This window comes from Condylostylus longicornis, unplaced genomic scaffold, assembly GCF_029603195.1.
Source record: "Condylostylus longicornis isolate FDR11 unplaced genomic scaffold, ASM2960319v2 ptg000031l, whole genome shotgun sequence".
NCBI lineage: Eukaryota > Metazoa > Arthropoda > Insecta > Diptera > Dolichopodidae > Condylostylus > Condylostylus longicornis.
Window position 1 is genome coordinate 5147417 of NW_026578000.1, and position 27621 is coordinate 5175037.

The window sequence follows — 27621 nt, forward strand, 5'->3', positions numbered from 1 at the left end:
CTTTTAATCCTTGAAAAATTTCAGGTTTTTCATCAAATTTTATAAATATTTTTTTTAATGGAAATCCTTGAATTTTGTATTGCAGTGGTAAGGTTTTGTTTTCTGAATCTGACTTTATTTTCTGAATTTGAGTCAAGTTTTGCAACTGAATTAAAATGAATTCAATGAAAATTAGAGGTTTTCACCATAGAATAGAGGGATACGAGTGAATTCCGGACTTTGTATTCGTATATTGAGCAGTATTAAGCTAATGTAAGAGATAAACAAGCAATTCATCTTAATTCTCCAAAATTAATCAACTCAATGAAAGTAAAACATTCTATAGATCGAGCTTAACAATAAATGCTAACCCTAAAAATTTTTTCGCCAATTGTAATCTATGAGTTCTAAACTTAAAATATTGATCAAAACTTAAATTCTTTTTCTAGCACACCTTTCATTTTAATCACGTTCAAATTTTTATGTTTACACACAAAATTAATTTTATTCTCTTTAAATTGTATAAAATTTTTACTTTTAAAATTCGTAACACATTCACACTTGTATAACGAATTCAAATGTGTGAACGTATACTTAAAATTACATTATGATAATATTTTAATATTCTCAAATTTATGTGAGTTACGGTTAGATTCTAATTGAAGATTATGTAAATTTTTAGATATAAAAATAATTTTTTGACTTGCACGTCTTTTACACGTGTTCAAATTTACTTATAATATGTATATTTTGCAGCTTCATAATGTGTAAAATGTAAAATAGATGAAAACAAATTTATGGGACCAAAATGCAGTAAATTTTAATGGTAGAGGTTTGGAAAGAAAACGTGTTTCAAGTTTGTGAACAAAGTTTTACCGAAGGTTGATTTAAAACGAAATTTTTTTGTGAAGTTTTGTATGCATTTTAGCAGGCTATAATATGGATTTTTCGAAGATTGAAAACCAAGTTCGGTTCAGAAATTCGTTCTTTTGCATTATTTCATAAATGTGTGTAAACAAAAATTTTATTTAGTAAGTATGATTTTTATTCAAGTTTTCCACAACCGCCTCGAACACATGTTATATTTCGAGCATATGCTCAATTAAAGCAAAGTTTTGATTTGTGGGGGCAAGCCATTACACACAATTACACCGGAATATTGTTTTATATTTTTAAAATTTTATGATCAATATCCTCAATATTTTCTCCCAACAAATGCTCGATTAATTAAATTCTTAGCTCATTTTTTCCTGATTCACTTCCTTAAGGAGCATAGGGCTTCCGCAAGGCATCACTATCGAACTCTATTTTGCGACAATATTTTTATTTCTGCTCACATATTTCCAGTTGAGGCTTATTCCTTTGTGACTAAACTCTTTTAAGTTAACATCTTACTTTTGTCGAAGGAAGCTGCAATGTGAGAAATTCTATATTGAGCTCGCATTGACTGCAAGACTGCTCAAGTTATATTTTACTCAATAACTTTATTCTTGCCTGGTTGATTTTGAGGCATACCTCCTCGGCCTGTCCGCTAAGTTTTGTATTTCCGCTAAGTTTATGAAACAAAAGCTAAGTTTATGTCATCCGCGTAATGAATGTCTTCTATAGGCGTTTCATATGTTTCTCATTATCTCATTTATCCCTGCTTGACACCTCTTTCCATTCTTTGTGGAAGTCTTTATTTTTCACTATAAAAAAAAAATCGTCATTAATTTTTTTTAAATTAAAAAAGTGATTTTAATGCGAAGCATGACTGTATCTACATACGTATATGCATACATATCTACATTCATATCTACATACGTATATGCATACAGGCTATCCGTAAACCCTTTCCATTCCGTAGTCCAATTAAAAATGAACATTAATCTGATTTATAGACTACCAAATGCTAAAGTATTTCAATTTTATAAAGGTGAATATTTTATTCTCACATGACGTACTTACTGACCTTTTCCTTTTTCTGTTATTGTTTAAACCCAATTCTTTAAATCTATGCGGCAATGGATACATAGAGCATTAATTGAACTTGGACAGTAGAAAAACAAAGAGAACAAACTGAATATCAAGAAAATTAATAAAAATCAACAAAAAAAATGTGCATTTTCTCACAAGAATAAAATTAAATACACCACATTTTAAAAATTTGGAAAATTTCACCGGAACTAATAAAACTTATTTATTAACTCTTATTAAATAGATGAGAGCGGACTGTGAAAAATGAAAAAAAATTTTCTATTTAATTCCATATTAAAAGGAGAAAGAGAACGAAAAACATGATGTCCATTCTTGTATTTATTGCAGGGTCATGGTGATTTTCAAATAATTTAGAATTGAAAGCAAAAAAAATTTAAAATAATTTTGATAACTGGAAATGAAGCAAAAAAAAATCATCTGCAATGGATTGGTAAGCATTTTTATATGCTCCAATCTAAAACAAAAAATGACCTACAGCGTTTTATTTTTTATAAAATTACCATAAATTTTTTTTCGGGGTTTTTTTTTTTTTTTTGAACCCTTAAATTCAAATTGAAATTTACATTATTATAGTTATGGGGCTTCTATCTGCCACTTAGATATTAGATTCACTATAGAATATTTTCAATAGTTTATAATATAGTAACGTCAATTGGGGTCGGACAAACGAGGCAAGCTTAAACGAATTATCGAAAATTAACGTCTGGGATTTTCTTAAGATTCCTTACAAAAACCGGATGCCATAGACGGACCACTTGTTATCAGTGAAGACCAGGTTGTCGCAGGATGGTAGTAGCAAAATAACACAAATATGTTAATTGGGATGCGCACAGGTCAAGTCAACCAACCATTGTCGCGATAATAACCGCTTATTTTCATTAAACCTTCCTATAACATTAATTATTATTGTTGCAATACTGTGATGGCAGTATTCTGGGTCAGTCTGATTTCAATATATAAAAATTAAAATGGTATTATGTTGAGCAACTAAGAAAAATAAATAAATAAACACATTGCGGGTAAAAGTGGTCTATTATGTAAAATGAAAAATAATATAGTAATTTTTCTTTTTCAACCACAAATTCATTTCATTGACAAGAGTAAAACCTACGTTTGCGTTTTATATTAACTTGGTATATGAATATTTTTTTTTCATTCCATTCATTGTTATTGCAACTGCAACTGACACTTCATTTTCTATTCTTCATTTTATTTAGGGTTTTTCCAGTTCGATTGCGAACAAATTACACAAACAAAAAGACATATCCGCATTATATTATCATTTTTATTCCTATTTATTGATGTCCTTGTGAAATTTTTTCCATTAATTTTCATTTATTTAATGCAGATAAAACCAATATTTTTTTCTCTCGTTAACAAACTTATTAGTTTCTGGTGCATTCAACAGCGAATAATATTAAATTCAACAACACAAAAAAAAAATGCTGAAATTATTCTTTGGAAATGTGTAATTGAACATAATTTCAAGCCTCTTTAAACAGCTCACCTCAATCTTTAATACGAATACGTGTTTCCTGTGACAGAAAGAGAAAAAAAAAATGTAATTAAATATAAAAACTTTTTTACATGTACAAAATAATATTAAAAATGGAACCATATTGCTTTTTATTGTTTGCAATTTGATAAAATGAAACTACAATGAACTTTAAATGCAAGGCGAAAGATATTTCAAAGGAAAGAACTGAAAAAGAAGAATTGCCGCCTTTCTTGAACACATAATAACAACGTGTTGCCAATTGTATATTTTCTTTTTACGTTAATAATGAACTTTCACAATAGAGAGAGAGAGACACAAAACAACACAAAACAAAAACAAAAAATTATTACCATTTAAAGCACTACTATTCTTTAACGTCTGTTTCTATTCTTCTCTTTCTCTTTCTTAATTTTTTTGAGTTAATTTTTAGTCAAATGAGAAACGGAATAAAATTAAATAAAAAAATTTTTTTTTTGTTTTCATTTTCATTTGCAAAGGAAACAGAAATGACTTTAAATTTCAAAGGAATTGTGGTGTACAATGCAAAAATATAAAATAAAGAAAAGAAAAAAAAAAGAAAGAGAAAACCGAAAATGTAATTATATAATCTTTTAGGCAACGGTTTGTAGGTGTAGTGAAAAAGAGCAAGCAAAGAGAAAGTAGGAAAAAAACACAATTTTTAAACGAAAAAAATTTAATCGTTACTTAACACTGTAATGTGCAAACATTTTAGTGTTATTGCTCCTGACATTTTCTTCGTTTGGTTTTCTTTTCTGTTCTTTTGGTTTATTATACCTCATATTTTATTATCAAAAGTTCACAGTCATCAAGTTCTTTTTTATAAAGGAATTAAAAAAAAAATATTAAATAATGAATTTTTTTCTTCATAATTTTTTTCACTTCAATTGTCAGTCTGTCAAATATTAAATTTTGTTTGAAAGTGGAAATCTAATCCAAAACGTTTAATTAACTTAGTAGAATACCTGCATTTAGTTGTCCATCCAATTGTTTAATATCCATCCTCACTTTTTCTTTCTTATTACTGTTGCGAGAAACTCTTGGTGTGTTAAAGCTCAGAGGTCTAGTTAGCCGCCTGGGCCATAATAACTTGACAAATGATTCTTAGGCCTTGCTTATAAATACCTGTGTTTTACATTTAATTTTAGTTTTTATTGTTTCGGAGCCATAGACCAGGGCTGATTTCACACAATTGTTGATATCTTCTTTGACCACTCCGGTTGTTGATGTTATACTACCGAAATAACTGAACTGTTCGATACCTTGTATTGGGCTGGCATCCATGACGAAGTGTAAAGAGTTTGCTGTGTTTATTCGGATCGATTTGGTTTTTTTTTGTGTTAATTTTCAGACCGACTTTTGACGCCTTTAAATTCAGTTCATTCAGCTTTGCTTGTATGTCTGCCTTTAGGCGGCTTGGCATAGTCTAATAGGGTGGTTGTTGATTTCTGCATTACATTCTTAGATTACTACTTAGATTTTTCTCTACTTGCTCAGAGTTTTAAATAAGCTGAACGACCACATTGAAAACTAAAATTTTCACAAACTGTCTGCAGCATATTTATTTAAAACTACATTACCCGAAGTACACTTGCAATTAAAAACCATTTTTTTTGTTATTAAACAACATTTTATAACATTCTAATTAAATTTTTTTAATGTTTATTACTTGATTATTATTACTATTGTTATATTTCAAGTACAGAAAAAAAAATTAGATATATTTCAAACTACTTTTAAACATTACCAGCGTAATTATTATAGAATGACATAAAATGATATGTATGTATGTGTGTCTGCACATGGACTCATATTATAACATGTGTAAATTAAATGCATTTGTAATTACAATATCTAAACATTGTTCAAAAAAAAAAATGATTTAAAACACAAAATTTTTGACATGTTTAATTTATCTGGTATACAAAGTATGCGTACTAAGTATTAATACTGTTATAAGTCGTGTGTAAATCACATAAAAAAAATTTATATATTTTATGTAAAAAATTATCAATTTGAATTTTATTATTGATTTTGTATTGTTTATAATTTGATATTGGTAAAGTAAGTGTAGTGAACATTCAAGTGAAATAAAAAATTTATTTGAGAAAAATTATTTAACATAGTCCGCCCTTTAGTCATAATTCGATTTTATATGAAAATATTGAGAAGACTATTAAAATGATATTGCTGCACTAACATTTGGGAAAAATTTGGGGTCGGCTGAAACTTTGTCGTACTTGAAAAATCTCATATCCTCCTCACAAATTGAACTCTCTGTGAGTAGGTACTTTAAAATAGTCTTGAATAACGTCCAAAATCAAACGTTGATTTTAGTACGATATAAGCGAAATATTTCACACCACTTCGCATCCTGCGTTGTGATTCCAAAATAACTTTCATCCCAAATTTCCGTAATAAAAAATTATTTTTGATTAAAATATGAAAGAATATTCCGTATAATTTTGCATGTCACTATTTTATTACTTCACCTTAAACAAAGCATAACATTTTTATAAAAGCTAAAACTCATTTATTCTATTTATAATAATTGGAGCCATAAAATTTAATTATTGTGAAATTGCTGAAGCGTTAATAAAATTTCACTGTAAACAAAATCAATTTCCGGTGTCTGTTTTATTGTTTAGATTGTGAATATTTTGCACAAAGTAAAATTCAATTATGACCTGATAATTACATAATAAATTCATGTTCATGGTAATAGCACAACAAGTTTACACATGCATATATAATCAAATAGAATATTTTGATAAAAATAAAACAAATTAAAATAAAACATGAATTTGATTTCAAATGACTGCTCTTACAGAAATGACTGCTTCGGAGCCATATATACAAGTTTAGTTACCATATGAGCCGGTGAGTATACAATCAAGGAGTGAACCCTATATTTTAATTTTACTTCCCGCCAGCTGCACAAATAAATTTCAAAATTAATTGGAATCATCTTTTAAGAATGAGAAAATCAATTTCTTCTGCTAGAAAATTTATTTGAGAAATTCTATAATTTTATTTCCTTCTCTCGACTTTGTCCTTTAAAATAAAAAAAAAAACTTTGAAAATTTTTCGAACGAAACAAAAATGAACCAAAGTGGAAGAAAAGGAAAAAATTAATTTCCTTCGTAAAATAACTCATAAATATTCTGAATAATTATTTTTACGATATAATAATTTGCGGGCAAAGAAAATAAAATATGTCTATAGTTATAAAAAAGAATTCGAACATAAAATTTTTTTATAGAAAAAAAAAATAAGTATTCATTTTTAATAATTCCATAACATTACGAGCTTTATATTGAATTTAATGGTCAGAAATAATATAAAAAAAAAATATATGGAAAAGCATATTATCGTAAATGCTATATAAAGTTATAAAAATTTTTCAAAATATGAAAATTTTATTCAATACTGAATAGTTATTATTTATGTCCCATGTGATATTAAAAAAGCATAATAGGAAAAAAAATAAAGATAATGTAAAATTGAATAATTTCTACAGTGTCTGTGGTATGTGGCATGTTTTTCTCATTATGTGCACGTGAATGGATTTTTCATCATATGTTATATACTTTGAAAATAGCAACACACACTATATTGCTCAATAACAACGATAATGGAATAAAAACATATGATTTTCTCTAATAAATTCTAAGTGTATCCACTGAAAATGTCAGGCACAAAATTTCGGTTCAAGGTCAGATTGCTTATTTTTGCAATAATCATTTTTTATGCGGTCATTTTATGTATATTTTCAATAACGGAAATCATATTATTGATAAGGAAACTAGGACAAATTTAATAATTTTTTTAAGGATATTTTTTGATGATATAAAAATGGCGGAACGATGTAATTAGATGGAAACCATCTAAATAGTACATTTTTATGTATATTTTCTATTTGCAACTGGATCGTTTACAATACACTATAAACTCGTTAAGGAAAAATTAAGCCTAATTGCCGAAAACAATTTTGCAATTATACAAATCACAGTAATTTGCACCGTCAATTGAGTTTCAAAATAAGTTATGGTAATTTGGTAACAATTTTCAGTTTAAAATCATTCCGTAAGATTTTTCTATAGTTATGAGTTTCAGAGAGCGAATAATGCAATTTGACAGTTCATTTGAACCGCCGTTTTTTAGTTTAAATACAAAAAGTTAAAAAGACACATTATTAATAAGAATATCGTGCTTTAGTTATCTAGAGACAACCAATTCAAAACTATTTCAAAGGCCCTTTTTTGGTATTTCACTCAAAATTTCAATATTCTATTCATAAATAGCTAGCTAATTTCAATTAGTTTCTCTGGTTATGGATCTCTATTTTGAAATATACATCATATTGAAGACACTTGTTTATATTTACATCATATTACGTATATATAACACATTCGCTTGTAAAAACCCGTAATACACATTTTATTCTATTAAAATCATATTAAAATAAAAAATTTACTCAATAAAAATGAAATAAACCTGCTATTATGTTGTGCTCAAAATATAATCAAAACTCAATATTTACATATTATACAAAACCATTATACTCGTAAATACATACATACATACATTATTATAATAAACTCATCATTTAATAACAAAGAAAATTATATTTACACCTTTAATAAAGCTCATAATGTAATTTTGTTATTGATATAATAAAAATATTACTCATATTACAATACAACTGGAGAATAACCAAAATAAACATGAAGTGAGTGATGGAGAGGAAGATGGAATGACGAGCAGACTGGAGTAGCTTGGGGGAAAAAATATGAAAATATAATATTTTATTTAATACCACCAAACCAGAAATACACTTAACATGAAATAAAATGTTTAGAACAAAGCAATTTATTTTGTGGCACATATACAAACATTTTTATATTTTGTGTTATATGTACATAATATTAAGACTAAAACAAGCATAATAAAAATTCAACACCTTAATATTTACCTCAACAATATACAAATACAAGACACGTTAAACCAAAAAAAAAACGATATGAAGCAGAAATGCCACAATTATTATCCTTTCAATCCATGATGAATTTATTGGCAAAAGCCCAATAATAACAGAGCACAGAGCACCTTACATTTTTAATCATTTTGCTTCTCTATAAACATTGTTGATTTTCATTTTGACAATGATTGTATACATTTAGATTGAATGTAAGCGTACACAGATATAGGTCTGTAATTTTTCGTTCCATACTGATAATATTCTTAAAGAGGAAACATTCCAAACTGCACGAAAGACCACAATTGCTGCAAATAAAAGCCAACAGCTTCCAAGTCCATGAATTTACATTCCCGTATATAATTTAGTTCGAATAGAGTTAAGTTTCTTGTACACAGAGCAGGCCATACAAAGCACATAATATCACTTCGCAAGAAGCCCGTATGTCACTTTCCGGTATTTATCCTTATCATGGATAAGCATACCTTAACGTGGTGTAAGTCTTTAATACATAATAGTCCTCCAAGGTGTATATGAAAGGTAGCGGAAACTTTTGAGTCCCATTTTGAATTGTTTGTTGACTAGCAGCGAACGAAAATCTATTTTTAGTTAGATTAGCATTTACGCAAAGTTACGCAAGTCACTTTGTAAATACACGCCCAAGTACTGTTAAACTGCGTTAGAATTTATCGGTCGGGAAGTGAGAATTTGAGGTTACCCTATTGATCAGTGGTTTGACTAAGATGTATCTTCTTCGACTATCCAATCGGTATCAAGCAAAATTTCGCAGCTCAAAAATGAGCCTTTCAAACGTTTTGTGAAAATTAAAGAAAACTTCAAAAACTTAAATTCTGGACTTGAATTAGATGAAACATTTATTCTGTTTAAATTTATTCTTGAACTTATGAAAATTGTTACGTTTTCAGTTTTAAAGAGAACATCCTTGTAAAAAAGCCAAAATTATTTACACATTGTAAAGGCTTTTTTTACAACTTCGAATGAAAAACAACATTGTACATTTTTATTATCGTAAATTAAATATACTATATATAAATTAAAAATAAAAGAATGAAGTTTAAATGTAATTTAAATACAAATGGGATTTTATATACCCCAGTTTACATTAACATAAAAGAATTTCACTTACATATTGTATACGAACATATTCAAATTTTGCAATAATATTATTCATAATGTACAGAGATATTAAGTGTTATACGTTAAAATTTGTACAAAAGATTATTTTATTCAAAAATTCGACAAACTATACAACACACTGTTTGTATTTCACCATTATTATGAATTTGAAAATAAAATTCTCCATTCTTTAATAATATGGAAATTTTATTGTCTCTTTTTTTTCCGATTATCAAAATGTTAGGGAATTTACATTTTTCTCACCATTCATTTAATTTGCCTCATCTAGAATATTTTATATTATAAAATTTATAGATTTTATTTCTTCGTTCCATAGAGAAAAAGCTACGTTGCATTAAATGGAACGAACAGGAGTAAAATCGTTTGGCAGGAAAGCAAAATTGTGTTGAATTTTGAACCACTTTTTTATTAGCTTCTAAATTTTTATACAGTTATTATAAATCAACGTTAATAACAGTTAAATTTTTTTTTACAGCAATGTGAAATAATGAATTTCACAATTTTTAAGAAGATTATAAAAAAAGGTGCATTCTATAACATTATACACTACATATGAGGTGTGCGTCTCATAGGTAAGCAAAAAATTAGAGTCCTTTTTTAATGAAAATATTATTATCTTATTCGACCATATCCTTCTTTTATGATAATCAAAATTGATAATAATTGATGTATATTTTATCATTTTAGAATTATATCACATTATTAAATATTTTGGATCCACACCAGTATTCTTTTGGCCTTCAGATTTTTATGTACGTATAGTTAAATTAATAAAGTCAAAAAAATTAAGCTTATCCTGCGAAAATACTTTTACAATTTGGATTTTGAGTTCAATATTGAAATGTGGAAAGTAATTAATTTAATCTTGTCCCAAACAGCCTTTTTATTTCATGTAAAATATATTACAAGCGAGACCTTTTGAATTATAATATTTAAATTCATCGTGGCAATGCTTAAATCTCAAAAGAGGTTGCTTAAATGTCAAAGATAATAGTTTAGCTTATTAATTAATGAATTAGCTAAAACTAATGTTTTCGTGACAAAAACAAAAATTTAAATGGTACGTACCGCCTAAAAATATGCAATATGCAAAAATTAGATGACGTGATTTTTACAGCACAGATTTGCGACTTTTTTTTCTTTATACAATTTTGTTATATTATAAATTTTTTTTAGAATTAATACTTTATTCCAATATCCGAAATTCAATCCAAAAATTCCATTAAACAATCTTACATATAATATTTTAAACAAACAAAACCTATTCAAATATTTGATGTGAAAAATTATTTTACGCCAAAAAAAATATTTAAGGAGCACTAAGCAAGTGATTCATTTTTAAAAGCATTGAAGAAAAATGTTCACTTTCTCTTCAACTTCTTCTCAAATTTCATTGCATTATTTCTCTCCAATCAAGTACTACTTAAAAAGAAATATGAGAGAGAATAACGCAAAATGGAATTTTAATTTCCAAGTACTCATGTTTAAGAACCAGATTTGAAAACACTTCTAATATTAATTAATTATAGAGAACAGTACCAGAACAAATAAATTGGTGCAACAACGGTTTTCAGTAAAATTATCACAAAATATCTTGTAATGATAACAATAGATTTAAAGTACAATTTTATGACATTCGTTCCGATTTGATAAACTAAAATTGAAAGTCTACCTAAAAATATTACAACTACTATTTTTCATTTTATCAAAACTTGGCAACTCTAATTTTGATATTTTATGTTTTGGTGTACACAAATTCAGTTAAGATTGATTACGGTTTGACAGTTAAAAAAGATTATAAATAACGTTATTGTACAAATTTTTATTGATAATGATGAATGCTTAGTATTATAAAAATGTAAAGTAAAGACTCAGCTATATAAGGAAGCAGGAGACAAAGAATCGAAATTTTAAAAAAAATATTTATTTAATTTGATTTTACTCTGTTTATTATCCCATTTAAAGTAAAAAATTAAGTAAAATTTAAATAAAAAGATAATATTGAATTTAAATATCCTAAAAAAAAGAAAATTAAATGTCAATCAAATAGCTCTGGGAAATGATTAAATTTCCCCTTGCATTTTAATATTATTTTAATTTGCTTAAAAGTGTATATTCAACTTATTGTTGATATTGAAATTTACAAAATTGAATTTCATTATTATTAAGTAAAAAATAAAAGTATTTACCTGATCAAATCCAACTGTACTCAATAAAAGTAGCAATTACACTACTTGTATACTTCACAATCAAAGAGTTGAACCTATAAAAGAAAATAAATTAATTATTTTAATCGAAATTTAGAAACCACAGTTTTTAAAAATTATGTTTCTATTAAATATTTCAAATACAAGAAAGTTTCAATAATGTTTAACAATTCAATAATACCCGTAAAACTTTACAGATATTGGATTGGCGGAAAAGAGAAAATTCGGGAAACACCGTCGGGAGAATTACGACAATACAGTATTAGTCTTAATATGGGTGTGATGCGAATGCGCACCACACTCGGATGTTAATCAGCGAGGTGAGTCCTTAGTAGATTTTGTTAGTGGTACTAACCTTTGTGTATGTAATAGGGGTTGCGATCCTACTTTCGTCGTTAGGAATAGGTGCTAGACCTTATTTTAACTACTAATTTGGGGACTTTAATGGTCAGTAACTGGATGGTATCGGAGGAGTCTTCCCTCTATATTCGTTTTAGGATAAATTTCCAACTGAAGGTGGAAAGAACGGAGGCTATACGAGCTTTAGGTAAAGAAATTTTTACGGGGGAGAGGATACAGTGGGCTATTAAGTATTTTGACCCCTACAAGTCTCCGTGAATGGATGGGGTGTGGCCTATTATGCTGTGGAGGGCACAGAAAGTGATCATTGATTGGTTGGTGGTAATTTTTCGTAGCTGCCTGTATATAGGGTATGTCTAGAGAATGGAGAGAGGTAAGGACGGTTTTTGTGCCGAAGCCTGGTAGGAATAGTCGTGTCAGCCCGAGGGATCTCCGGCCAATCAGCTTGTCGTCTTTTGTGCTGAGGACTATGGAGAGGTTATTGGAAAAATATATAAGGCGTGAGGAAAAGGAGTCGAGTCTGTCAAATGACCAGCATGCCTACAGAAGAGGGAGATCTGTGAAGACGGCGCTGCACGCGGTGGTCACGCAGGTGGAGGTGTCTCGGCAGTACAAGGAGTATACATTGGCTGCTTTCTTGGATGTTGAGGGTGCTTTTAGTAATGTAAAGGTTGAGGCTATTGTAGGGGCTCTCGAAAATGTAGGAGTAGAGGAGGGCATAATCAGATGGATAGGACAAATGCTCACTATTAGGGTGGTGGTGGCCGAGTGGGGCTGAAGTAAGGTGAGGATGGTGTCGGTGAAGGGCACTCCTCAGGAGGGTGGGGGGGTGATGTCGCCATATCTGTGGGTCCTGGTTATGGAGGGTTATCTTAGGCTCATGGGGGATAGTGGATGTAGAGTTACTGGCTATGCGGATGATGTGGCAATCCTGGTCTCGGGTAAATACCCGGAAGTATTGAGTGCAATAATGCAGGGGGTCTTGATAGCCTGGATGGCTGGGCGCGGGGATGCGGTCTTTCTGTTAACCCCATAAAAACGGAGCTGTTGTTGTTCACGAGGAAAAGGAAAATGGTCAGGTTTGCGCTGCCTAGGATGGCGGGAGTCGAACTGGATTTTTGTGCGCGATACCTAGGCGTGATTATGGATAGCAAGCTGCTATGGAAGAAAAACATAGAGAATGGGGTAAGGAGGGCCACGAGTGCATTGTTTGCCTGAAAGCGGGCGGCTGGTAGACGTTGGAGAGTGAGTCGTCGACTGGTCTACTGGTTGTATGAGAGTGTGGTTAGGCCTATTCTGACGTATGGGGCATTGGTCTGGTGGCCAGCGGTGTTTCGGGATAGGGAGAGATGAAAGTTGGAGAGGTCGCGGCGTATAGAGTGTGTCGAGGTGACAGGTGCATTGTGTACTACACCCACTTTGGGTTTGGAGGTTATTCTTGACCTGGCTCCGATGGATGAGCAGGTGAAAACGGCGGCTGCGAGGAGTGCCTTGAGGCTACAAGCGATAGGCATACAGTACGATAGATAGGAAATACACACACAGTAGGATTCTGGGAGAATATGGAATGCGACCTATAGACATTAGGTCCAAATTTGTGGAGCCATATACCGACTGGAGGGTTGATTACTGGGTTGCGGTTCTACAAAGGGAGGATTGGAGTGCGGAAGGGATATCCATTCATGAGGGGTTGCCCATCTATACGGATGGTTCTGAGACCATGGATGGTACGGGGGTGGTAGTCTTCTCGGAGGAGTTCGGGATAGAGCTATCGATTAGGCTGCCTAATGGATGTGGGGTCTTCCTGGCAGAGATTTTGGCCGTGCTCAGGGCGGCGGAATTGGCTGCCACAAAACCGGTGGGAATGCGAGCTGGCAATTTTTGTGGATAGTAAGGCGGCGATTGGGGCCCTCGCCTATTCGGTTGGGTCGGCTTTGGTGGGTCGATGCAGGGGGGCACTTAGGGCACTTTGTACTATGTGCAGGATGACTGTGTGCTGGCTTCCCGGTCGCAGCGGGATACGAGGTAATGAGATGGCAGATCGTCTGGCGAGGGCTGGCGCTGGCGGAGATGCTGACATGGTAGAAGCCTCGGTTTGTCTGCCGCTGAGGGCTTATCTTGCCGTCATAGACGGTGGGTGTAGGAGGATGAGCGGGGTCTTGTGGGCGGAGGCTCACGCATGTAGGGTGACCAGGGCAATATGGTCTATCAGGGACGAAAGGAGGACGAGGATGCTGTTGAGATATAGTCGGGCTGATCTCAGCACACTAGTGGGGGTTTTGACGGGGCATTGCCTTTTGGGGAAAATGTCCAGGAGGCTTGCGGTTGCTATGACGCATGTATGTCGTGGATGTCGAGATGGGGCGGTGGTGGAGGATGTAGAGCATGTCCTCTACGCCTGTCCGTTTCTGATGTGGAAGAGAAGGCGTGTCTTGGTGGCTTCTTTTTACGATGGCCTGGGGGACCTTTCAGGGGTGTCTTTTGTGCGGCTTTTGGGCTTCGCCAGGGAGGTTGGCTGGTTTAGATAGGGGGTCTTGTGTGTCGAACTGCATGCGGGTTGTTGGGTGTTGGGTGTTTTGGGTTGCCGATGGGCCTTTTTTTGTTGGCCTAGTGCATCGGCTTTGCGCGGGTGTACGGGTGGAGCCCCCCTCCCTTACTTAATTACTTACTTACTTACAAGAGCACAAGTGCGCAATTTTTTATTTCTCTCACTACTTTTAATAAATTTTAATAATTTTCGCAATATTGTCAATAAATTTTCATTATTAATTAAATAAAACCATCAATGTAGACACGATTTAATTATCAAAAAAAAAATTTCAAATTAATTCAATTTAACATTATTGTGCATATACAAATATGTATATGCAAATTTGCAATATGATGTGTGTAATTAAATCGAAACCTTTGGCAAAATATGATATTCAGTTTTGTTTTTGTTTTTTAGCAAAGAGAATTTTTTTTGCAATTTGCACAATAATTATAACATAAACGAGAAAAAAAATAGAGTTGACCTTGTCAACTCTGTGATACCCGTACGAATTTGTTATCCTATGTGCGAATAACTAATGTGCCATAACTAACTATGGGGCGGACTATGACTTTAAGTTGCCGTATTACCATATTAATTTATGCAAAATTTCAGTACTATGTGTTATTCAAAATACTGGTTGTGCCAAACTACTATTGATGTTGTATGGCAGCTACCAGAAAGAGCCAAGAAATTTTAGCGAATTTTATCAGACACATTGGCCCTACTAATATATTCATTTGTGCGAAATTTCAATACCATAGCTTTTTTAGTTTCTGAGATATAGCCAAATAGCTTTTGAAGTTGTATGGCAGGTACCAGAAGGAGCCAAGTAAATTCAACGACTTTTATGAGACACATTGGCCCTACTAATATATTCGTTTGTGTGAAATTTCAATACCATAGCTTTAATAGTTTCTGAAATATAGTCCCATAACTTTTGAAGTTGTATGGCAGGTACCAGAAGAAGCCAAGTAATTTCAATGACTTTTATGAGACACATTGGCCCTACTAATATATTCACATGTTTGAAATCTCAATATCACAGCTTTTATAGTTTTTGAGATATAGTCAAATAACTTTTGAAGTTGTATGGCAGGTACCAGAAGGAGCCAAGTAATTTCAACGACTTTCATGAGACACATCGGCCCTACTAATATATTCACTTGTGTGAAATTTCAATACCATAGCTGTAATAGTTTCTGAAATATAGCCAAATAATTTTTGAAGTTGTATGGCAGGTACCGGAAGGAGCCAAGTAATTTCAAAGACTTTTATGTGGCATATTGGCCCTACTAATATATTCGTTTGTGTGAAATTTCAATACCATAACTTTTATAGTTTCTGAGATATAGCCAAATAAATTTTGAAGTTGTATGGCAGCTACCCGAACCGGTACCCCGATCATGTCCAATTTAAATAGGGTTCTGGCACTTACTACAATAAATCATTTGTGAAAATTTGGTGAACTTAGCTCAATTAGTTTTTGAGTTATCGTTCGGACGGACGGACGGACGGACGGACGGACGGACGGACGGACGGACGGACGGACGGACAGACAAAGCTAAATCAACTCAGAATTTGACGCTGATCAAAAACATACACTTGAGTCTATATCTAACACCGTTATTTCTTAGCGTTACAAACGGTAAGGCAAATTTAGTATACCCTTCGAACATACGTTCGTACGGGTATAAAAAGGCATTTGTTTTAAATTACCTTTTAAAAAAAATAAAAAAATTAAACTTATTTTTAAAAAAAATTAACTTTAAATATTTTTGCTTAAACAATATTGTTTATAATTATTTCTATAAGATAATATTGTGCTACAGAAATTTAACTGTAGAATCTGTTATAGGAACGGGAATTGATGCGAAAACTTGGTAAGAACACATACCAGTAAAAGAGACTTCACAACTAAAAGAGAAAAATATGTGCTCTATATTCCGCACTGTGCATCTGACTCCTGTGGAAAAGGAGTTGATATTCCGAATAGGGATATACTACTACTACTACAATACTACCATTACTACTATCACTACTACTATCACCATTACTACTATTACTACTACTGCTACTAGTTCTACTACTATTACTACTTCCACTCCTATATGTGGAAAAGGAGTTAATGTTCACAATCGAGATATACTGTACTACTAATACTACTAATACTACCACTACTAGCACTGCTATTAATAGTGCTACTGTTACTACTTCTACTACTACTACACTACTACTTCTTCTACATGTTCCCTTACTGCTATTACTATAGTACTACCATCTTTTAATTTTTTATTTTTAAAATACGAATATTTTTTAATATTCTGATAATTGTTTCCATTTTAATTTTCCTTTCCTTATTTTAAAAGCATTCATTTCCAATATATTTATGCGAAATATAAAATTAATTTTTTTTTCATCACGCCTGACTAGTTCTCAGAATATTTGCAATTTAATAAAATTCCATGTTATTTGATGTTTTATTGCAGATTTTTATCATCGTTATCATATTATTAAATAAATCTTTTGATTATAGCATTTTTAACTCAACCAAATTTACATAAAAAATTAAACCAAATATGCAATTTATTGTAGTACATTGTACAATTACATTGTTCTTTAAAAATTTTAAATTATTTTTTAAAATTACAAAATACAAAATACAATGAATTTATTAAATTAATTATTATTATTAATTGTTTGAAAAATATTTATAACCATGTACGTAAGTACTATTTAACATGATATTTCAATAAATTAAAAATTATTGTGGAAAACAAGTTATTACATTAAATTGTAGAGAAAATTAAATTGTGTAATTTTTTTTTTCCATTTTTGGTTGACGAAAGAATGTTTCACTATATTGAGAGGAAAGTATTATGCAACTGGTATTTTACTTTTATTAAAAAAATGTTTCTCGAATTACATAATCACTGACTACTGCAGAAATATGACCGCATTTAAGAGAAAAAAGGAAATTTAATTAAGAAAATGGCAATTTTATGAGAGCGATTGAATTCTAAGTGTCCTAATAAAAAAAGGAGTCTTTAAAGTTAGCTCAGTTTACAAAATATTATAATAAACGCTTACGCATGACATATTGTTCATGAATTTTTCTTGGAGGAGAATTGCATATGGCCGGCCATCAAACAAAATCTATAGACGTTTCTACATCAAAATTTCATCAAATTTTATTAAATTCAAAGACAAACTCTATATGAACAGTTTCTCATGTATAAACCCTTCTTTCCTATATTTATATTCCTGTTTTTTAAGTACATTATATTCCTAAGTCCAAACTTATATTAGAAAATTCAGATTCAATACAATTTTTCTTAAATTTTTCAAGCACAATGAGTTTTTTTTATAGTTTGAATTTAATTTTACAAAAATAATAATTTCCGTCTGTGTATAAAATTTTCTCTATAAAAATAATCAAAGTGCATTTAAATATAATTTAAAAATTTCTTCAAATAAAAAATTTTTTGTATATAATTTCTATTGCTTAATGGACCATAAAAATTCATTACTTTACTCAATATTTTCAAAAATTTTATCTTTAACTTATGTACAAAATGTTTATTTATCTAGCGTAGAAATTTTATTTGAGAAACTAAAATAAATTTAAATGAAGTCGAATCGAGAAAAATGATTTCTATAGTAGCACATTTCCTTTGAACAAATGAAATTACGCCATTTTAAAAATAATCATTTAATGCATCATAATATTATCTAGTAATTTTCATAGTCCTCGGATGGGAACATAATGACCAAGGTTAATTAGGCAAATTTTGAAAAGCTTATTATAGACTAACAAAAGTGAAGAACCGGAAATTTAAATTTTAAAGAGGCAAAATTTGGAAGAACAGTAGTGTTGATTAGTTTCAATGAGCATCGTAATATTTTCCTTTACTGTTCCGCAGTGAATGACTGTAGTAATTTTTATGTCATTTAAAGGAATGTTTGTGGTTTTAATACAACAAGTTGTCAAGGAAAGTTACAAATCCAGACACGAACAAACTGTCTGTATGCAATTTTTCGTTGATTTAGTTGTAAATCTGCTAAAAATTTGAAAATATTTTTATTTCATTTGAATACTTGAAAATTTGTAGTTGTACAAAAATAATTTATAGCTGATGTTGTTTTTATTCCCAGAAGGAAAGATTATTATACGTAAATGAAGAATATTATGGTAATAAAGTGTTTAAAAATTTTTGATTCTCATTGTGTAAATTAATAACAGCTCCTGTTAATGTTATATTACTAAAGATATAAAGCAAAATTTTGTAAAATATTCACACCAGAAAATTAACCAAATATGGAAATTTTGGTATAGGAATAGAAGAATTTAAAAAAAAATAGTATATTTGTTGATCTCAGAATTTGACGCACACACTTTTAGTAACATACTGATTGACATTTTCTCTTTTCTTGTCTAAATTCTTATTCAAATATTAAAATTCTCTTTTAATTATTCTGTGAATATAATCAATGAGAAACTGTTAAAGTGTTAAACTGTTCTATACGCATATTTATTTTACCTTTTACTGAAATTACATACCCACATAATTAAATTTTCTCTCAACAAAACAAAAAAATTGAGTTAATCAAAGAAGGTGTTCTTTTAAAATGCATTAATTTTTCTCTTTCATTATAACTCATTATAACAGTTTTTGAAAAATATACTCAATTAAAGAATAAAATAAAAATTTTATTTTTACATACTTGATTACTTAAAAGAGTGCATGCATATAAAATAAATGGGTGCACATTTACATATACAATATTACGTGATGACATGATTACATATAAATAATTTATTATATACTTAAATGGATAATTCAATTAAAAAGTTTATAATTATTTATGCGATTTTTTTTTGTGAAATGTTTGATGAATTGAAAAATCTAATGAAATGAAATTAATTGCAAAAGTAATTTTTATTAATGCAAAAAATTATTTGTTCATTGGGAAAAGTTTAATTTAAATTTGAAATAAAGTTGGGTCAAACCAATGGCAGCACATTTCCCATTAATAAATGAGAATACTACTGCAATAAACAATGAACTATGTACATTATGAAAATTATTTTCATATATTAAAATATTTCAAAGATTGCATACTTTTCGGATGCATGAAAATTTGAAAAATTTAAGTTTTACAAATTTCGTGAGGCGATAACTTGATATCGGGTGGAGGTGGAAAAAAATTTTCTTCTTATGAAATAAACTATTTAGTAATATCTAAGATTGTTGCTAAAATTTCAGAATCCTATATAGGGTGTAAATTAAAGGTCTAAAAGAAAAACGAAATCAAAAATTTGAAAAAAATGTGTTTTAGGTAGCAATTGGTTTTAACAGTCATTTTGTAATTTTTCTACTGTTACAAAATATTTTTCTGTTTGTTTAAAATTAATAGTTAAAAATGGAATTTTTAGGTCTTTAAGCCCGGCTATAACTCTTAGTGGGAGACAGGTAAAACTTTTCTTCAACGGAAATAAGTTTCTAGTAAAGCTTTTTAGCTTCCAGGATGCAAAAGTTTTGTAAACATGCCTACGGGCAGTGAGACGGACAAACGGACGGAAAGGATGAAACCAATAAGCACGTTCTTTTCAATTTTTTCTTTTGGAAAAATGTTAAAAAGAAAAATAATTTAAATATGCAGTTAAAAGTCAATTAAGTTCCAATTATCTTAATAACATTGGCTATTGCCGATCAAACAATTTGCACTATATAAAATTGATGAATGTGATTATGTTTTGTAGATTTTCCTGAGTACTCTGGAATGTTAATGCATGCAGTAATCAAATGAATATACACTCAGTTACAACTGTAACAATAGCTCCGATTACGAATGTCTACTGTGAATAGGGCTGTATAAAATATTGATCAACCATTAGAGGCAAGTTAATTTTGACTTATTATTAATATCTACATAACTGTTTAACATTTTATGCCCTTGTATTTGATATTTAGATTTTATTACTAAATACAAAACTACAAGACTATACAAAATTGTTACGCAATATTTTGCTACTGAAGATTTCCGTAGACCACTAAACACACACGTAGAATGAATTGTATTTAAAGGGTAAATTCACTTAAAAAATTAACAATGCACATATGATGCCCTAACACATAATTCAATTTACTTTTTTTTTCCCCCAAAATAAAAATGAGAGAAAATTTTAAAAAATCTTTTTGAAATTTAGGTCAAATATAATAGTAAAAATTCATTCTTATACACGTTCCAATTTATAAAACAAGGAAATAAATAAAATTTTCTTTTTAACACAAAAAAAAAATCTGATGTGGTCAGCACATAACCGACTGCATTGTGCATTGTCTAGTTAAGTGAAAGTGTTACAGAATATTATAAAAATGCCTGTTAATTACCTCTTTCCAATTTTTAGGACATTAATAAGCTTATAGTTAATGTACCTAGAAAAATGTAAATTTGGCTCTTAGTAGAGTTTCGCTTTGTGCTACCCGAATTCCCTGAAATGCTCGTCAGTTAGTTTCGATAACAAACAGAACTCAAATATCAAATTTCAAGAAATTCTATCAATTAGTTCCGTAGATATAGTGAAAAATGTAAAATCGGCCCGCAGATCAGTTTTCGAGCCCTGATCTTTCCAAAAAATTTATATGTTCATTGTTTTAATACGAAGAAACTAAATATTAAATTTCAATGAAATCGGTCGATTATTTCTCTTTATATACGCAAAAATGTATATTTAGCCCGTAGTAAACGTCCAGTTGCTGACATCTGATTTCTTTCAAAAGTTAGGAGGTTTTGCGGCCGGTCGAGCGAGGCTTATATATGAAATTTCAAGCAAATCGGTTGAATAGTTTCTTTAAAATGGTGAAAAATGTAAAATCGGCCCGCAAATCCGTTTTCGAGCCGTGATCTTTCCAAAAAATTTATATGTTCATTGTTTTAATACGAGGAGTTCATATATTAAATTTCAATGAAATCGGTTGATTATTTCTCTTTATATACACAAAAATGTATATTTGGCCCGTAGTAAACGTCCAGTTGCTGACATCTGATTTCTTCCAAAAGTTAGGAGGTTTTGCGCCCGGTCGAGCGAAGCTTATATATGAAATTTCAAGCAAATCGGTTGAATAGTTTCTTTAAAATGATCAAAAATGTAAAACAGGCCCGCTAAAAAGTGCAGTTCCCGAGGCCTGATATATCCCAAAAGTTGATCGATCCGTGCCATGGTGGAAATAAACTTACATATAAAATTTCATAAAAAACGGTTCAGTAGAACTTGAGATACACGCGTGCACACACAGACCTACAGACGGACAGACCGACAGACCGACAGGTTGCTAAAAATAGTTTATTTACACTTCCCTACTATGGAGAAGTGCATTCCCACCGAAAACTCGATATGCAAAAGTTGTTGCCATCACATAACCTACCTATTGTATACACAATACGGTCGGTAAAAATATTAAAACCAAGAACATATGTACATTGGAGTAGATGATATTAAATTTCTAGGAAAAAATTTCCAAGTAGCAATTTAATTAAAAGAGTAAAAACCAAAAAATGGACTCAAAGTATCAATTTTTAAATTGAATCTTCATCATCTACGGAAATAAAATTTTTCTCTTATTTTTGTTTTTTGCTTTAAATTTTTAAAATTTGTGGTTTATGTTCATTTTAATTTGAGTGCAAATTTAATTAAAACTTAAAACGTGCTATAAATAAAATTTAAAAAAAAAATTTTTTTCGATACTAAAAATTTTATGTATTTTATAGGAATAAAATATTATTTTGCCAGACAAGAGAATAGTGTGATAATTTCCTTAGAGTCTTAATAAAATTTTCGAAAATATTATGGGGGCCCATTGTATTATGACATGTATATAGGATTTATATGGAATGAAGTATGGGAAAAAGATGATAAAAGACAAGAATTTTGATAGAAAATTGTTTTAGAACATGAAAACTATGAATTTATTTCTACATACAATATAAAGGATTTGTTTTAGTGGGACAAGAGGATGAATGATAGTGTATTTCTTATATTTTGTTTAGATAATTTACGAAGAACATTTAAAATAAACTGTTAACAGTTTCAGTTTTAGGAGAGGAATACAATATCTACATCTTTCAGGTTGCGGTCAATCATAACACCAATAATTAATCTAAAAGTCGAACAGATTTTAAATTCTCTAAATAAAAGGCCTCAAAAATATTTAAAGCCATTCTTCATAAATAATTTCTTAATCAATTATGTATCCATTGCATTTTGCTATTTAAATAAAAGTAGTAGTAGTGAGAGAAAGGAGACACGCCTTCTCTTTCATGCCCAATTCCTCGTGAAAGACTCCCGTTCCGATACCATTCAAAATCCTAGAACAATCCGATAGACAATACCTCATGTATGCTTAGTCTTCTAATACGCTAAAGTGAAGTCACAATCGGAACCGTAGTCAGCCGTCCAGTTCATATATGGCACCACAAAGTCAGACCTAACGTCACTAACCTGCATCCCATCCTCCCTCAGGATTCTACTATGAGTATAGTCCCCGTTTCTCAGTAAAACTATCGCTTGGATTTTCAAGTAGTCCTCGCAACCACCACATTCGTGTTCACTTACCGTGTCCGCGCTCAAGTAATTATTTACGTACTCCCTCGGGATACTACAGTTTGTATAACCCATGTTTCTCAGTATACATATCGCTTGGAGACTCAAAACACTCCTCGAAGCCACTGCCTTCACCTACTCGTCCACCGTGTCCACGCCCAAATAATTACTTACTAGAAGACTGCAACTACGCGCCCAGTCGCTCAGTCTTGCAATACTCCCCTGAATTATCCCAATTACGACTTTCAGATAATTACCCGAGACCAGAATAGTCACGTCATCGACATCACTATCCCGCACTAGGGTATTGACCCATAACTAGGGTAGGTATCTTTAGCTCATGCGGATAAGATCCTGCCACTGTGGTTGCCTTTCACCGACACTATCGTCACCTCACTCGAATTTAAATAATTAGTATGTTGACAAATTAAAATATAGTGCAATTTTAAGAAAATTTTATTTACAAATCTTTATTAAATGCATTCATTCGTTCTAAAATATTTCTACTCTTAAACCCCTGACATAATGCGAGTTTCATTTTATTTCTGAGATTTCGAATTTAATACATTACAAAGTTGACTGAATTATACGAAATAAACTTAAATGTTAAAAAGTAATCGGAAAATCAAAAATTCTTTTTAAAAAATATTTTCCTTTCACACACTCAATATTATAATTAAATTATTCTCTTATACAATTATGGTTAATGCAATGTCGAGATTTCAACAAAAACAATTGATGTTGAATATTTTCGCAAGAAGAACTCATAATAGTTTTTCATTTTAACAATAAATTTTACTGTCACTTGGAAACTTTTAATATAAAATTTCCATTCTGAAGCATTAAAAAATTTAAATAACAATAGCAACCAAATAAAATAAAGAAAATTTTCCTTGAAATAAGGATCACAATATTGTTATAAGAAATAATTTTCTTTTGATTTTGTTTTTCAATCTCAAATCGTCAAATTTACAAAATAATACCCAAAAAAAATAAATAAATATAAAGGGCTTTATTTTTAACAAAATAAAATGAAAAAATAAGTATGAATGCTATTTTAAGCAAAAAATACGTTTCTGAAATAATAAAAAACAAAGAAAAACAAATTTTCTTGTAATTTTTTACCAAAGATACAAATCGGATTATAAAAGAGTTAAAATAATTATATTTAATACAAGTGTATCAGGTCGACCTTGATTACAACACTAATTTATATTTTATACCCTTTACGCAAAAATTTCACATGATTTCTGCCTCACTTATAATGTACCAATTAGGAAATGCCACTGATTGAATGAGTTTATCTTTACTCACCAGATGTTATAGCCTTAATTCAATATGTTTTATCCCCAGTTTCGATGAGGAAACAGAAGTAGCGTAGAACTAACCCAGTAAATTGTGCCTGTAGTCAAAAGTTACAATTTTTCAACTGGCCGCAATTGGATTTGAGACTTAGGAGCCAGCCTCCAAATTAATAATCTACAAATCTGTCATTTAACATCAAATTGAAAGTATTTTAGGTTAGGATATCGGGGCTCCCCGAAAGGTACACATAAGCTAACTAGATCCTTTGAGGTACCGCCGGATCTCTCCTCTTCCTCTCCCCAACTGAACCAACTCGAGACCCTCAAAAATCGGTTCACATTCCTAACGCTTACATTCGCCAAGTCCGTAGCGTCCCCGAAGAAGTAAGATCCAAGGAAACTCTGCCTGATTTGAAAGCAAGGTACTTTTAAAATCCGAACTCAATCACAACTGATCTACCATATTATATATAATAATTTCAATTAATACGTTGTAGAGTATAAAAGCTTATATAAGGGTATTTTATAAATATAACAAATTCTAAATAACATGAAAAACAAAACAAAAACATCTTTCATTTCTCTTCTTTTACAAAATAAACAAAACATTAAGAATTTCATTTGTTTAAATTTTTAACAAAAGAAAAAATTTTCAATTTAGTTTTCTTTCCTCTTTTCATTTCTTTAAAATGTAAACTAACTATACTCTTTTATATATGTGTGTGTGTATGTAACCAAGTGAATGAGTAAGCATCATAAGACGTAAGTGAAAATGTTTTCATGGAAATTTTTAAAAAGAAAAAATAAAATACTGAGTTCTTTACCTTTTACAAATTCTAAGAAAAATATAATGATACTCTCTCTCTCTCTAATTTTCCGCTCTGCTTTTCTTCTCTACACGTCATGCCAACATTTCAATTTCGATATTAAATCAAGATTCAAGAATGAGAAGAGAAAAAATTTTTATATGTGTGGGTGTGTATTTTTGTATTCAAATGTTAAGTATTAAGAAGTTATTCATTATTATCAGTTCATAGCTTTCAATATTATTAAATTTTATAAATTAAATAGTCAATTAGGAATAAAATAGAAACTATATAAAAAAATTTATATTCGGTTATATCTTCCAGGCAATTAATAATAAATTAGCAAGAATGACGTGAATGACTTGAAATTCAATTATGCTATAAAAGTTGCACGAAATTAAGGCTGATTGAATATTGAGAGTAAAGCGTATATTGTAAATCAAATATATGTAGGTTAATTTGATTTTTAAGAGAACAGATATAAATAATTAATAAGAAAATGTTAATAATCTTTTTGTTCATTTCAAAAATTCATTAAACTATAGATGAGGTACACAGAACTTTCAACAGTGAAGGATTTTTAGTAGAATTTTTTTCTGGTCATCCACTTCGTAACATTTTGACTAAAGTTCTTTCATAAGAACAACTTAATTATTTAATATGAAGTATTTTATTTAAAAAGTGAAGCATTTTCAAACAATTTGCAACCAAACACCTGATTATGAATGAAGATTTGCAATTCCTAATTAAATAATTGTGACATACGCCACCTTAAGTGAATTTTGCTAAAGAAAATAAAAGCAATGCCATTTTTGTTGTGTCTTTAATCAAAACAAAATTGTCAAGGATACTTTGTTTTCCTCATTTAAATTTTAGAATAGGATTTAATTAAAAAACTTTTAATAAAAAATTTTTTAAAACCGGTGCGTATACTTACTTAAAATTTTGATATTTTCACTAATTTAAAGAGTTTCTGTTTTAAGAGACAAGAATAATTACCATTTTGTTAAATTATATATGAGAAAACTTAATTATTATGTGTGTATGTATATAATCTAAAAGTTGTTCTTTTGCTAAAAGGCATAATGCATGGAATGCATATGATATTTTTGAATTCTTCACAAATATTAATTTAAGAACAAAATAAACATAAACAAATAAATGACAAAGAAAACTTTTTTAAAATTTTTTTAAATTTTAAAGTTATTTTGTAAAATTCAAAGAAATATTTTCTTCGGTACCCTTACATAAGGTTGATACATAAGGAGTTTTATAATATAATATTAAATTAAATACGACTCGTATTATAGTGTTTCCGTCTACCTTAATTTTATAGTGCAAAATGTTAGTGAGAAGACAAGAAGTTTAATGTACTTAAAGTTAACTTTCAATTTTATTATTCTAAGTTTAAAAGGCACTACTACACTGTTAACATTCATATAATTAACTGCTTTTTTACATTTGCAGCTGCCAATTTTATTTATTAGATATCATAACTTAATTTGTAATCTTTAAATCACCTGTTGAAATGAAATTATTTTAGCACGACATTGTCGACAAAACTACTTGTAATAATTAACAATTTTCAATATTGATTGTAAACTCTTATGCCTTCATATGCTGTTCTGTTATTAGTATTTTGCGTTCTAAATAAAAATTTTTCAGTTTAAGCAAAGATTATCACCCCTAAAAGTATGCAAATTTTTTATTGTAATAAATCCACCGCTAAATACATTCCAAATGCAACAAACTTGTATAAAACTTCATAAATATCGAATCACCACTTTTAAATTTACATTGAAATTGATAATAATTAAAAAAAAAAAAATCCGCCATATTGTATTATGAACACTATTTTAAATTCAATATTTTAGAACATTTCAAATGCAGACGTCAACCTTTTTTATTTATTGAAATTGTTTAATAAACAACTGAAAGAGACGTGAAAATTTTTATTACAATATTTTTAAAAAATAAAAAAACAAAACCATTAAATTTTCACAAATTTTCTCCTTTGCAAAATTATTTTTTATTGAAGAAAAGTTGTCAGAATAAATATTTTTGTTTTTATCTAATGGTGTATAAAATTACTTTAATGTTATATGTTATCCTTTAAAGTCGTGATAGTAATTTTTCATAGAAGAGAGCATATTTGCAATATTATACACACATATGGATCTGACAAGAGTGGTAAATTTAAA

At 29.8% G+C, this 27621-nt stretch overlaps 1 pseudogene; it reads right to left on the reverse strand.

The window, feature by feature from the left end:
• Positions 1–27621, reverse strand: part of LOC129608240 (uncharacterized) — a 164300-nt pseudogene that overhangs the window by 80164 nt on the left and 56515 nt on the right.